Genomic DNA, 13635 nt, shown 5'->3' with positions numbered 1-13635 from the left:
AAATCCTTGCAAGGGAAAGACAATGTTCTGCATTCAGATGCACCAAATGTGGTTCCTCCAAGTACAGGAATCTCTGGGGAAATCATTGTGCAATGATTTCAAGAGTTGCATTGTAATTACTGTCGGGACCACAGAATTTTAGTGGGGGAGAATGTAACCCCCATGCCCAGAATGGATTGGCCCAGAATGGGTTGACCCAGTAAGGGGGTGGAGACTCGGAGCAGCAGAGAGGCTGAAAGAGCTCTTTTGCAGAAGAACAAGGCTACCAGACTCGGACCTTGATTTCTATAAGCCCTTAACACCTTGTTAAGGTAATTGCAATATTGTTGGAAACTACTGGGAAGGTAGTTGTTGTTTTTGCTATAAGCAAAATGTTGGAGTTTATTGTTTCAGGGTTTTCTTTTGTGGTTGTAATGGGTGAGAGTTCTCCTGGAAACCTTCATCATGTTGCAACCTGTTCATCAAGCCCTTGGAGTCTTCAGGAGCCAGCCAACTTGCAAAGAAGAAATTGGACTTGGCAATATCAGTAGACTGTAAATAGAAGGACTTGAAATGCAACCTGAACAGGACCTTGAATTGTAACGTTAAATGTTGATGTTTTAAAAGTGTTAATTGTAAAGAAAAGTAAACCATTTTGTTGTTTAAAAATTGTTGTTGCAACTCATTCCAAGTACTGCCCCACAGAACCCACAAGCTGAGGTTACATGAGGTCTGTTCCTGTTAATTCCCATACCAAGAGGGAACAAACTTCATTCTTTGGGTAACAAAATCACTTTCCCCTTTGGACTTCTCAAACCCAAGGATTAGCTCACAGCATTTGAAGCAGTGGTGGGATTCAGCAGGTTCACACCACTATGGCAGAACTGGTTGTTAAAATGGTGCTTGTAAACAACCAGTTGTTAAATTATTTGAATCCCACCACTGATTTGAATAAATTCTTCTAAGGACAGAATTCTTCTCCCAGGCCGTTTCCGCACGGGCAAAATATGACGTCGTCGCAACGGAAAAAGAAGCGTCAGAGCGAGAGCGTTCGCACGCGCAGCGGCGGAGGTGCGCAGTCGCGCCGTCGCGAAAACGCTAAACCGGCGCGAAGACGGTGTATGCAGAAAACGCTTAAAACCACTCTTTTTCCCCATGTGACGCATCGACGCCAAGACTTCGCGTAACAGCCGCCACGGAGCTGTCGTCACAAATGGCGTCGGGCCTGCACGGCTTCGCAAGTGCGCAGGCGCAACGTCGCGAGACGCCGCTTCCGCAGCGCTTCCGTGCGAACCGTCACATTTCTGCGGGGCTGCGGACGCCCGCAGCTCCGCCTGTCTGTGTGAACGCTTTTTTTGGGATGCGTCGCAATTTGCGACGTCATCGCGTCGCTGCTTTTGGCCGTGCGGAAACGGCCCCACACACAGTGGGATTTCCCCTTCTGACAAGAAAATAGTCCTTCTCTGACACAAACTCTTTCTAAGTCTGTTTCCTCATTTCTACTCATTCTGTCCAAAAGGTGAATTAGCTCTGCTTTAAGAACCTGGGCTGAAATTCCTTCTCTCCCTGGAAGTAAATTCCCTTCCTGGCTAGAGTACTGTCTCTCTTCCCCCAATACTCTCTTCCCATCAAAACCACAAGTCTTCCAAAAGCACTAAACCTGGCAGCTCTCTTGGACCTCACACGTGAACTCCCTCAAATCTTGTTTGAAGCTCTCACTTCCAGCCTGTCGCACAATCAGGCTCTGTAAGGGATTAACACTTCACATTTCGCCTTTCTACCTCGTCTGCTCCTTAGATCCATCACAGCAACTTTTCCATAGTAAATTCACAGAAAACAGTAATAATTCTGACTAGTTTGGTTTCTATTTCATGACAAGAAGCATCAAAACATCATCATATTGCTCAATCTTCTGCTCACAGTTTTAGAACAAATGATAATGCTTTACATTGAGTCATATATTTGGTTTTAAGGTCACTGTCTCTGATTGGCAACTATTCTCCAGGGTGTTAGGTTGAGGTCTTTCACATCACTTTAAATGGAGATAACAGGGATTGATCCTGCAGGCAAAACTGATGTTCTGCCACTGAACTATGGATCATCCCTGAAATCAACACGCATATTTTTCTTCTGTAATAATTATTTGATGTGCTCAAATGCCATCATATAACATTTGAAAACACACTAACTACCTTACATGGAGTATTTTTCTTTGAGCTTTTGTTTTATTTCTTATGCTGCTCCTAGAGAGTCCTATGGCATTTTTGTATTTTCAGTTTATTTCATGAGTTGTAATCTAATTTCAGATGCTGTCACAGCAGTGAGCTGTAGAATGATATTTGTTGCCTGGCTAACTGGTTCCTGTCACAGTTCATTAGTATTATTTGTCTCTTCTGACAACTGTGGGCTACCAGGCCAAAGATCAGTTCTAATGTACTCCCTCATCTTCATATGAAATATCCTTCCATCTTTTTAAATTTAGGTTCTAATCTTAAAGGCTTTCAATGTTTTAAGACTATGTTCCAAAATATCATTAAGGATTGTAAACTGTAAGCTCCTTAGACAAAGGCATGCTTTCAGGCACAAACAGAATTTTATTGCAAGACAGACAGCATGGTAATGTGGAAAGATTTCCCTTCATTGCATCTCCATGCTAGATATTGATATGTGTCATGTTTTCTGAAAAGGCATAGTAGTGGATCAAGATGGCAACTATGGAAAGGTACCACTGGATTTCAACTTCTACCTATGGCTGATGCTGCATTCTTCACTGGTAGTCTACATGGAATGGAGATAGGACATATTCCTAAGTATTAGAGAATCACCATGTTTCCTCAAAAGAGAACAATGATTTGGGAGGGTGATGAGTAAAACTATAAAAGCTGGAAAACCCAGTACCTACAATTAGTAGCTCAATGGCTGAGTGACTGAGAACAGATATGGATCATTGTATCCCACAGCCCTGGACGTCACTCTCCAACTAGTACTTTTTATGGATTCTGTTTTAGGAAGAAAGAGATTGTGGTCATCTGGAAAATACTCACCTCTTCCATGTAGGAAGTTGCACTGAAATTTTGTCTGTAGCTTTTTTTTGTACAGTCCCATATACCTGAGCTTTGATCCTGCAAGAAAGAATGAAACATGACAGTCTGACCATCCGGTAGCAAAGACTGTTAGGTTTCCACCAACAATTCAGATTGTGTTTTCCACTGCCTGCACTGGCACATATGGGAGTTTAAACTGTATTTGGTGTTTGTGAGAAACAGTCCTCCTTTGTCTGAAACCTGAAAACTTACTTTGTGTTGCCTGTGTGTTGCATAGCCACTATCTATCAAGTAAGGAAGGATTGCAAAGCAAATCCTCAGTTCCTCCATATTGCAAGGGTGGAAGTTCAGAACTCACAAATGTTTGAGCACACCTAGGGTTATGTATGGAGCATCTTTAGGACTCCCACTTTGAGGTATGGGGTCCTAACTTACCTCTGTGGGATCTCTTGTTCTTGTAAACCCAGTGGCAATAGTGGGCTTGTTTGCATCAAAATTGTGAGGCACATCACCTGAAAGGGCTCTAGGACGACAAATATTAGCAATTATGTCTTTCCCACTTTCTTATGAGCCTTGGTATTTTGTTGTCAATTCAAAGTGCTTTTTCTGTGGTCTACGGACATGCCAAAAGAGGCCCATGCTACATGGCTTGGCACATGAGATATGTGAATGTGTCTTATGGAGTCACTTTGGTGTGTCATGACTGACAGCAAAGTTAGCCAGAACTGAAACCTCCATTGCAGCTGTGGGGAAGTGAGGGAAGAGATAGGAAGCAGTTTTCTGGGTCTTTCTACTGAAAACATGTCAACTTCCATACATCAACTTTATTACAATATAATGCCATCACAAGATGTGGGAATGAGACCTGAAAAAACATAATCCTAAGCTTTGCTCCTCTCTTTTGCTGTACCAATTTCTCACCCTATGGATGTATGTGTTTTATCAGCACAAGGACTGTGTCTTTACCAGGTAGTGTTGCATTTCAACATGACTGATTGATATATTAACACAATATATATGTAATTCTTTATGCTCAAGGTGGCCCAAAAATTTGAAATTAATATAATATAATATTTTTTAAAAAAATTCCACAAAAGCACCACTTGGGAGACATAAAACCCAGAGATACTATAAATCTTTTTTCAAAGGTCTTTATTTTTAAAAAAAAATTACTGGAAAATCTACTCCAATGTAGTAAACAAAACCAATAAAACTTAACACTGGTTTTAGAACAGGGGTAGGGAACCTTTAACACTCAAAGAGCCATTTGGAACCGTTTTCCATGGGAAAAGAAAATACTTGGAGCCACAAATAATTTTTGACATTTAAAATAAAGATAACACTGTATATATTGGGTTTTTTTAACCTTTTACGCCGCTCATTCTGAGTAGATTAAAAGCCATGCATGGATGCGGCCTCCGCCTCTGCTGAATTTCCGCAGGGTGGCGAAAGGCGAAGGATGGGGTTGTGCGGTATTCGCCTTCATGGAGCCGCAGTGCAAGGGCAGAAGAGCCGCATGCGGCTCTCGAGCCGCAGGTTCCCTACCCCTGTTTTAGAACAACAACTGCTTTGAGCAGAGAACTCATAATCTTTTCTCCCAATCTTTTTTCCCTATTTTGATATTTGATCTTCAAAGTTTTGGTTAGTCAAACCACATTCACCATCATTAATATTTCACAAGCAAGTTTACAAGCAAATAAGATAAATTATATTTATTGCAAACTAAGGCTGATTCCGCATGGGCCAAAAACAGCAGTGTGAAAACAGTGTGAAAATGGTGTAAAAGGGTTTAAAACGGTGTAAAAGGGTTTATACTGTTTTCACACCGTTTTCACACCACTGTTTTTGGCCCATGCGGAATCAGCCTAAGATAGTCCCGCTTCATGGATCAAAACCAAAAAAAAGACAGGCAAACTCTTCTGAAACCTTTGCAAGACTAAAAACTCCAACATGCAACAAGGATTAAAAAATAACTGCTGGACAATGAGATCTTAGCTTACTTCATTTGTACCCCCCTTTTCTTCCCAATGTGAACCAGAGTGGCTTACAACATTGTCTCCTTCCCCATTTTATCTTCACAACAACACTGTGAGATAGTTAAGATGAGAACATGTGAGCAGCCCAAGATTACCCAGTAATCTTCTATAGTAGAGCAGGATTCAAATCCAGTTTTCCCAGATACCAGTAATATACCATACTTGCTTTTCTTGGGCCATGGTTCAGTTTTAAAGCATATGCTTGGCATGCAGAAAATTCCAAGTATAAGCTCTGCTTTCTCCAGTTGAAAAGGATAAGGTTACAATGGTGTGGAAACCCTTTATCTGGGATCATATCCAACCATCTGGATATCAACTTATATAGCTGGGTGTCATCTGCATACTGATTACAACCCAGCCTGAAAGTCTAAACTAGCTGGGTGAGGGACTGCAAATAGATGTTAAATAAAATTGGGGAGAGGATTGCCTCCTGAGGAACTCTACATGCCAAACAGTATAATGGAGATACCCTTTCCCCTTGCACCACACTTTGTCTCTGATCCTGGAGGAATGAGACCAGCCACTGTAAGACTGTCCTACATATACAGAATCAGTGAGGCAGTACGTCAACAGTTCCATTGACCATGTCAAATGCTGCTGTAATAACAGCAGTGCTGACCCACCTCTATCCAGCTGTCTATGGAAATAATCTATGCGGGTGACCTGCACAGTATCTATTCTATGGTCAGCAGGGCCAGAACAAGGAGGAAATGCACCTGGGGCACGTGTGCGCCCTGCACCCCTGCCATGCCCCTGCCACCCTGGAATGCCCTCGCCCTGTCACACCTCCACCCTGGCGTGCGCCTGGTGCATTGTGCTCCCCATCCCCTTGGCACTACACCACTGATGGTGAGACTGGAAGCTGTACTGAAATAAGTCAAGAGCTGGTGTAACTTCCAGAAAAATCTGGAACTGTTCCACCATTGTTCTCTCACTTACTTTACCAAGAACTGAAATATTCGACATTGGGCAATAGTTGGATGGACCAAAAGGATCCAACAATGGTTTCTTTCAGAGCAATCTCAACACTGCCTTTTTCAAATTCTCTGGAAAGAACCATGAGCTCAGAGACAGATTGACATTGTCCACCAGGGGAGACTGTTCCCACTAACTTTAACCAACCACGATGGGCAACAGGTCTAAGAGGCATGTGGTTGGCTTCACAGCAGCAAGGATTCTGTCCATATCAGTCTGAGAGAGATTACATGGTTTAATACTGAAACTCAAAGATGGCCAAGGGGCCTTCAGTACACTCACTGTATGAACAGTGGTAGGGAGATCTTGGCAGAGAGACAAGAGCCAGCATGGTAGTTAAGAGCAGGGTGTTGTGCTCCTCCCACACCCTGTGGGCACTACGCCACTGTTCTAACAAGTCCGAGAGGGTAGCTTGCTGGTGTGCTAGGCAGCCATTACACCAGCATGATAGCCAAGTTTTCTATAGCATCCCACACCAGTCCGACACAATCAATGCCAGTTGCCAGAGATCATTGGGACAATGATTGCCCTAAAGGAGAAAGACTCCTGAATGAGCAGAGGCAATTTCTATCTAATGTTTTTATCTCACCTTATCTCCAAAGAGCATCAATGCATACATGACTCTCTCTTCTTTCCTTATACTCACTACAAACTTTGCTTGAAGAGAGAGTCTCAGGCCCAATGTAAACCAGTGATGTTCACGGTTGAGTGGGGATTTGAGCCACATCCTAGTATAACATTTTAACCACTACATCACACTTCCATTTGCACACAGTGGATCATAATGTCCCCCATCTTCAGTGCTCCTTTGACCTAAGGAATGTTGGGGGTCTTGTGGAATGGCACAGGTACCTTCTGTTGATACTGGGATCTTTCAGTTCTGGTATGTAGTATAGTGAGTTCTGGTGTCCTTGTAATAAATAAGGAAATAATGTAAATCATTTAGGACATGACACACTTTTAAGTCCAACTGATATCAGTTGAAGACATTTAAAATATGACTAATAAGCTTAACTTTTCTGGGTTGAAAATGCCCAGTGAATTATTGTCAGTAATAACAAGGTAGTTAATAAAATCATTATGGCCCCTTCTGCACACACAAAATAATGAATTTTCAAACCACTTTCACAACTGTTTGTGTAACCCCCATGCCCAGAATGGATTGGCCCAGAATGGGTTGACCCAGTAAGGGGGTGGAGACTCAGAGCAGCAGAAAGGCTGAAAGAGCTCTTTGCAGAAGACAAGGGTACCAGTGACCTTGAATTGTAACGTTAAATGTTGTAAATGTTAAAGGGTACCAGTGACCTTGAATTGTAACGTTAAATGTTGATGTTTTAAAAGTGTTAATTGTAAAGAAAAGTAAACCATTTTGTTGTTTAAAAATTGTTGTTGCAACTCATTCCAAGTTCTGCCCCACAGAACCCACAGTTAGAGGTTACAAAATGGCGCCCAACCAGCGTGGGGCTTGGAAGTGAGATTGCAAATATAAATTGCTTGCAATGGAAGTGTGCAGCAAGTTGGGGTTTGATCCCCATAAAACTGTTTTGTTATGTAAGTGTTAATTTGAAGCACATGATTCTGTTTGGCAGTTGCATGAAGGAGGGGATTCCAGTTGCAAACCCCCCATCCCTTCTGCAAACTAATTGGCTGAATCGCAACATTTGCTGGAAAGTTTTGCAAACTTCCAGTGCAGCTAAGTTTGGAACAGTTGGAAATCCTTGCAAGGGAAAGACAATGTTCTGCATTCAGATGCACCAAATGTGGTTCCTCCAAGTACAGGAATCTCTGGGGAAATCATTGTGCAATGATTTCAAGAGTTGCATTGTGATTACTGTCGAGATGACAGAATTTTAGTGGGGGAGAATGTAACCCCCATGCCCAGAATGGATTGGCCCAGAATGGGTTGACCCAGTAAGGGGGTGGAGACTCAGAGCAGCAGAAAGGCTGAAAGAGCTCTTTGCAGAAGACAAGGGTACCAGTACCGGACCTTGATTTCTATAAGCCCTTAACACCTTGTTAAGGTAATTGCAATATTGTTGGGAACTACTGGGAAGGTAGTTGTTTTGCTATGTTGTAAATGTTGGAGTTTATTGTTTCAGGGTTTTCTTTTGTGGTTGTAATGGGTGAGAGTTCTCCTGGAGACCTTCATCATGTTGCAACCTGTTCATCAAGCCCTTGGAGTCTTCAGGAGCCAGCCAACTTGCAAAGAAGAATTTGGACTTGGCAATATCAGTAGACTGTAAATAGAAGGACTTGAAATGCAACCTGAACAGGACCTTGAATTGTAATGTTAAATGTTGATGTTTTAAAAGTGTTAATTGTAAAGAAAAGTAAACCATTTTGTTGTTTAAAAATTGTTGTTGCAACTCATTCCAAGTTCTGCCCCACAGAACCCACAGTTAGAGGTTACATTTGCAAGTGGATTTTGCCATTCCGCACAGCTTCAAAGAGCACTGAAAGCAGTTTGAAAGTGCATTATTCTGCATGTGCGGAATGAGCCTTTATTGTCATTGAAACCTTGGCTGGTCTGTAAAAAAAATGTGAGACATTAGGCTGAAACTTTACAAACTAATACAGCCAGCATCCATATAATCATTTATGCTGCTGGTCTCTTTCATGTCAGACTGGTTGGTGTCTGTATGTGCAATGAAATTAAACATTCTCAAAAAGTATCTGCTCATTCAAAATCAGTACATCAAGGAGATTTTGCTTTGTCCCAGGGGCTCATTCCGCACATGCAGAATAATGCACTTTCAAACTGCTTTCAATGCTCTTTGAAGCTGTGCGGAATGGCAAAATCCACTTGCAAACAGTTGTGAAAGTGGTTTGAAAACACATTATTTTGCGTGTGCGGAAGGGGCCCAACATTCTTATTTTCTGAACTGAAAGGTTTTTTTAAAAAAAATACAGGGAGCAATGAGTACTCAAATACTGAATTTCTTGCTGCTGTCTGAAGTGGCACAGATCACTATGCCAGTATACCACACTGGAACTATTGGCTGTGTAGATTTGCCCTTGCCCTGCAATAATTATTACTGCCTGAATGTCAGTGTGGTCAAAAGGAAATACTTCATTACTCAACAAATGATTGAAATGTGAAATCTGCTGCTAGAGGACATAGTAATGGGTGGCTTCTAGGAATAACAACTTCAGGGCACTTCCATATTCAGAGTAATAAACCTCTGAATACAAGGGCCAGGGAGCAATGTCAGGGATGTTTGTTGTGAGGGGGGGGAAGGGCAAAGAGATTGTAAGCCCCTTTGAGTCTCCTGCAGGAGAGAAAGGGGGAATATAAATCCAAACTCTTCTTCTTCTTCTTCTTGTTGACATTCCAGTATAACTGGTTGGCTGCTGTGTGAAAAAGAATACTATATGGACCACAGGTCTTAACCAGCAGGGCTCTTTCTTTGTTCTTAATGGGATTTTTTTAACAGTGTTTATCTAAGTCTTTACTAGCTGACTTTCAAAAAGCAATTCTGATGAATGATTTTGGACTAGTATTCTAAATTTTCATCTGCCTACTGTGAAACAAGGTATATAGAACTAAAATTCCCTCTGAATTCTATTTTAAGGAAGTTTTGAAGTAATGAAATATTAATTTCTTTAACTAAATACAAGACAGGCCTGACTTAAACCTTTTGAAATGTTCAAACACAATGGTATTTAAATGGACTCCTAGTAATCCCATAGTTCTTCAGTGCAGAGAATTGTAAATCCAACTGAACTCTTTAGAGTTTTCATTTCCCAATTAGCTACAGCTCTCCAAATGTATCTGGCCTCCATGGGTGCCTGTTAAGTTTAATGGTACAAACTAAGAAAGTGGGGTATGTTTACAAGTGACATTGGCTATTAAATATGGAATGTGATTAAAGTTCCAGAAGCTTAAAATATTGCAGTTATCACCTACCTATATTCTATTTCTACCCACAGTGTTTCAAAACCACAAAATGTGGATAAGTACAGTACACGTGTGCCAAAGATCAATGTTAAATCATCTCAATATGTATGAGGTAATTTAGCAAGTTTGTTATGAATATCATATAGGAGTAAGCTGAAATTACACGTACTAATAAGTCCAACTTTAAAATATTTATATCCTGGTTGTCTTAAAGTATAAGGAAACGTTTTACTGTGTTCTTAGACCATATTGAGTGGCATGAACTTCCATCGATGAATGTATTCATCTAATAGTAAATAGTTAATAATTACGCAGATTGGCTATTGTTTAATGTTTAATATAGTCACATCTCTAATTCAAGCACATACTAAAAGAAAGTGTTTCATTTGATCATTTCAACAAAAAAATGGGAGAACAAGAAATGGTTAAAGTCTATGAGGTATTGGTCGATCTAAAATACAAGGTGTGGGATTTTTTTAAAGTTGTGTCTTTCAGGAGCTGTATTATGTGTAGTCAATACATTTCTCCTGCTTAGACTAATGCTAATTCCACTTTGACCTAAAGGATACAGGATTTTGGGTTTTTTTAAATCAAACATTAGAGATTATGTTTAGACTTTGAAACACAACTCATACTAGAATGTGTATACCTTCGTGTGCAAGTGCAAGGCAGTAAGCAACAAAGGAAAACATGCAAATATCACACTACAGGCCTTGCAAAGTTTTATCAGTTTTACAAGTTAAAAATAATCTAAAGTTTCTTTCACCCAATTATCTGGCATAAGAATTGCTTTTATTTAAAAAAGGACTAAGGAGATCTGAAGCAGACAACTGGATCTCCCACAAGCTTCCTCATTTTTAAAAAACTTCGTCTTCCTGTAACTCTTGGACACATGTAAATTGAGATATATTCTTCCAATAAAGAAAATGAAAGCAGAATATCCCATTGATACATCTGAAAAGTTTGCACAATATTGTTGCCATGGGAATGAATAGATACATGTTCAGTGTGCTAAATATTAAAGATACTGAAGTTAACAGGCCAAAGGACAACAGACTTGTTAGCAGATATACGAGCACTCAACAAGAGTGCACCTTAAAGTCAGACTCTTCTTCCATGCTTTTAAAGAGTGCCAAGCCACAAGACATCAATCAAACTTGTAAAAACAGTGCACGCATAAATAAATGCATGTGAAGGCAGCACCCAGCCAACAGAGGCTTAAAATGTGTAATCTAATGGAGAGATATTCACAAATAGAAATAGCTTAACGAACACCATTTCCCTCCTGTGAAAATATCAGACACAAGGACAGTTTCATTCATATAATAATAAAGATAAGTGAGTTTTTAAACACTGTTGTCTTTATACAACACTGAATAAAGTAGCTGAACACATACCAGAGGCGGAAAAAACAACAGGGGACTGATTAGCTTAAGAAAAGCAAGAAATGACTTTACTGTAATAGTTTTACGTTGTATCTCACTTCTCTTATAAGAGTTTTCTGGACATTTCAGTTTTAAAAAATCCCCACAGAGTTATTATTACACCAACCACCACTATCTTGCCACATGGTCTCACTCAGCTGTCTCTCAGTGATCAAGCCAAGTGCAGTGGGCACAGGAGTGCGTCATGTTTGAAGCAAACATTTTAACAGGCTTTCCTTATTGTCTTGCTCAAAGCATCACAGCAGGAACTCTGAGAATCTGGACAAACTTGGATAGAAGTCTGCCTCTTGTAGCAGCAAAGTTCCCTTAAGTATCCATCCTGCAGGTCTTACTCTTCGTTCGCCTGCCCAGCATTATAGCTGTTTTCCTTCTTTTAGACTGACCCTGGCAAGCTTTTCAGCATTACAGGATAGGATTATTGACTCAAATCTTTTTCTCTTAGTGGTAAGAGCTTGACGGCTATGGCTGTTTGCACACTACTGCCACTTGATAACACCAATGCTGCCTTTAGAAAGCAGGAGGAGTGAAATTCAGCACTAACCAATATTTACTCATGTTGTCACAAACGTGGCATCTAGAGTTAGGAAGATAAGTCAAAATGCCCCCAAGTAACTGTAAATACACAATTTATTTTTACCTTAACCATTATGTAACTCAATTTGAATGAAGTCCAAGAGGTGCTATAAATATGGCTAGGATGTACATAAGCTATATACATGGACTTGTACCCAGCATTTAAATATATCAGTTGGTTTGACAGCTTGGATATGTTTATATAAAAGATGATACAGGAACAGGTGTCAAGATAAGAATGTGCATCATTTCTAAAAACTATACCAACTCTAGATGCACGTATATCTCGTACATTTGAATGGAAATATAAGACTTTGCAAATCTGATACATCTTTTTAAAAACCTGAACTTTGACTTAACATGGGGAAAAATTAGTCAGCGGTTCAAAGCTTTGCCTGCTCAGGTTACTATAATCAAGGCAGGGGTGGAAGAAAGCCCAGTGTTTTCAAATACATTCCTCTGCTGGCTGAGAGAGGCTGTAATGCTCTGTTTTCGACAGCTCCAGAGGCATAATATATATGTATACCACAGTTTGCTCAAGTGAGCATGTTACATGATAAATCACCCCCAGTCCATCCACAGCAGTCATTCAGGAGGCTGTGGTTATTCATAAAACCCGTCCTAGGCATGGAAACAGACTCCCTCCCTCAAGGAGCACTTTTCTGCGCATTAACCGGGAGAGAGAGAGACCCGCACGCCCCCTTGCTTATAAATAATATCTTAAGGTACATCCCTGCCCTCGGAGTCCAGTTGAAGCCAAATGCCCCTTGGCAACCTCAGAAGCAAGGATGCTCCCGTTCTTCGCGTTTTTAAAAAGGCTCCACCACAACACAGTCGAAAGACGCCCCCCTCCCCTTCACTTACCTTACTCGGATAGACCCCGTTCACCATAAACACAGGCGAGGGAAGCACAAAGGCTCCGGGATTCCCTGCTGTGTTTCACGGGCTGCGCTCAGGTTTCCTTTGCAAATGAGCCGTTGACAAACGGAGGGGTTTGTTTTGATCGCTTGCTCGCTCTTGCTCCTGGCTGATTTCCCCCCTTCTTTTTTCCCCCCTTCCCCTATCCTGGGTTTCTGACTCCGAATCACCATCTCCTCTGGGATGGAGGAGGAGAGAGGGGCGGCGGCGGCGGCGGCGGCTGGGGGAGGCAAAGCAAGGGGGAAGCCATCCTCTCAGTCAGCCAGCCAGCGCGGCGAGCGCAAGAGGCTTGCCCACTGAGGCAGGCGAGGAACTGCTCCTCCAGCCCCGCCGTAATCTCCCCGCGCTTGCATGTGATGTGGCGGCGCTGGTGGCGGTGGCGGAGACGGCGAGTGAGTGTTGGGACGTGTGTGCATCTGCGGATGGATGCCTGGTGTAAATCGAACGGCAGCACTTTCCACACGGCATGAAGAAGAGCGCGGGGATGGATGCACCCCGCGCGCGCGCACGCCTCCCCGAGCTCTGCTCTCCTCAAGGGGCAAAAGAGACAACCCGTGTCAACCGCGCAATGCTTTCACCGAAGCATTCCCGCTCACGGGAGGGAAACCAGCATGAGGTTCACAGGCACAAAAGCCAGGCGCCAAATTTGAGGCGGCTTTTCTCAAGAGGGGGTGGGAAATTGCTGACTTTTACCACGGGTTAGCTACAGCCACCTTGCATTGCGGAAATAAAAGCGGGTTAGACCTTAGTCAAGTCTCAGAATGTGT

The 13635-nt window shown here is 41.9% G+C and overlaps 1 protein-coding gene across 2 annotated transcripts in view; it reads right to left on the bottom strand.

Annotated features, from left to right (window-relative positions):
• Nucleotides 1–13176, bottom strand: part of KCNB2 (potassium voltage-gated channel subfamily B member 2) — a 190946-nt gene extending 177770 nt beyond the window's left edge. Inside the window, exons 1-2 of one of the 2 annotated variants that reach the window (XM_048507524.1) lie at nucleotides 12815–13176; nucleotides 3024–3101 (exon numbers count right to left, since the gene is read on the bottom strand). The gene's annotated coding sequence lies outside the window, so the exon portion shown is untranslated. The remainder of the gene's footprint in view (nucleotides 1–3023; nucleotides 3102–12814) is intronic. The other variant, XM_048507525.1, reaches the window with a different exon arrangement.
• Nucleotides 13177–13635: the final 459 nt, after the last annotated feature.

Source organism: Sphaerodactylus townsendi, linkage group LG09, assembly GCF_021028975.2.
Source record: "Sphaerodactylus townsendi isolate TG3544 linkage group LG09, MPM_Stown_v2.3, whole genome shotgun sequence".
Taxonomy (NCBI): Eukaryota; Metazoa; Chordata; class Lepidosauria; order Squamata; family Sphaerodactylidae; genus Sphaerodactylus; species Sphaerodactylus townsendi.
The sequence above is the reverse complement of the archived record's forward strand: the minus strand, read 5'-3'. Positions and strand labels throughout refer to the sequence as shown.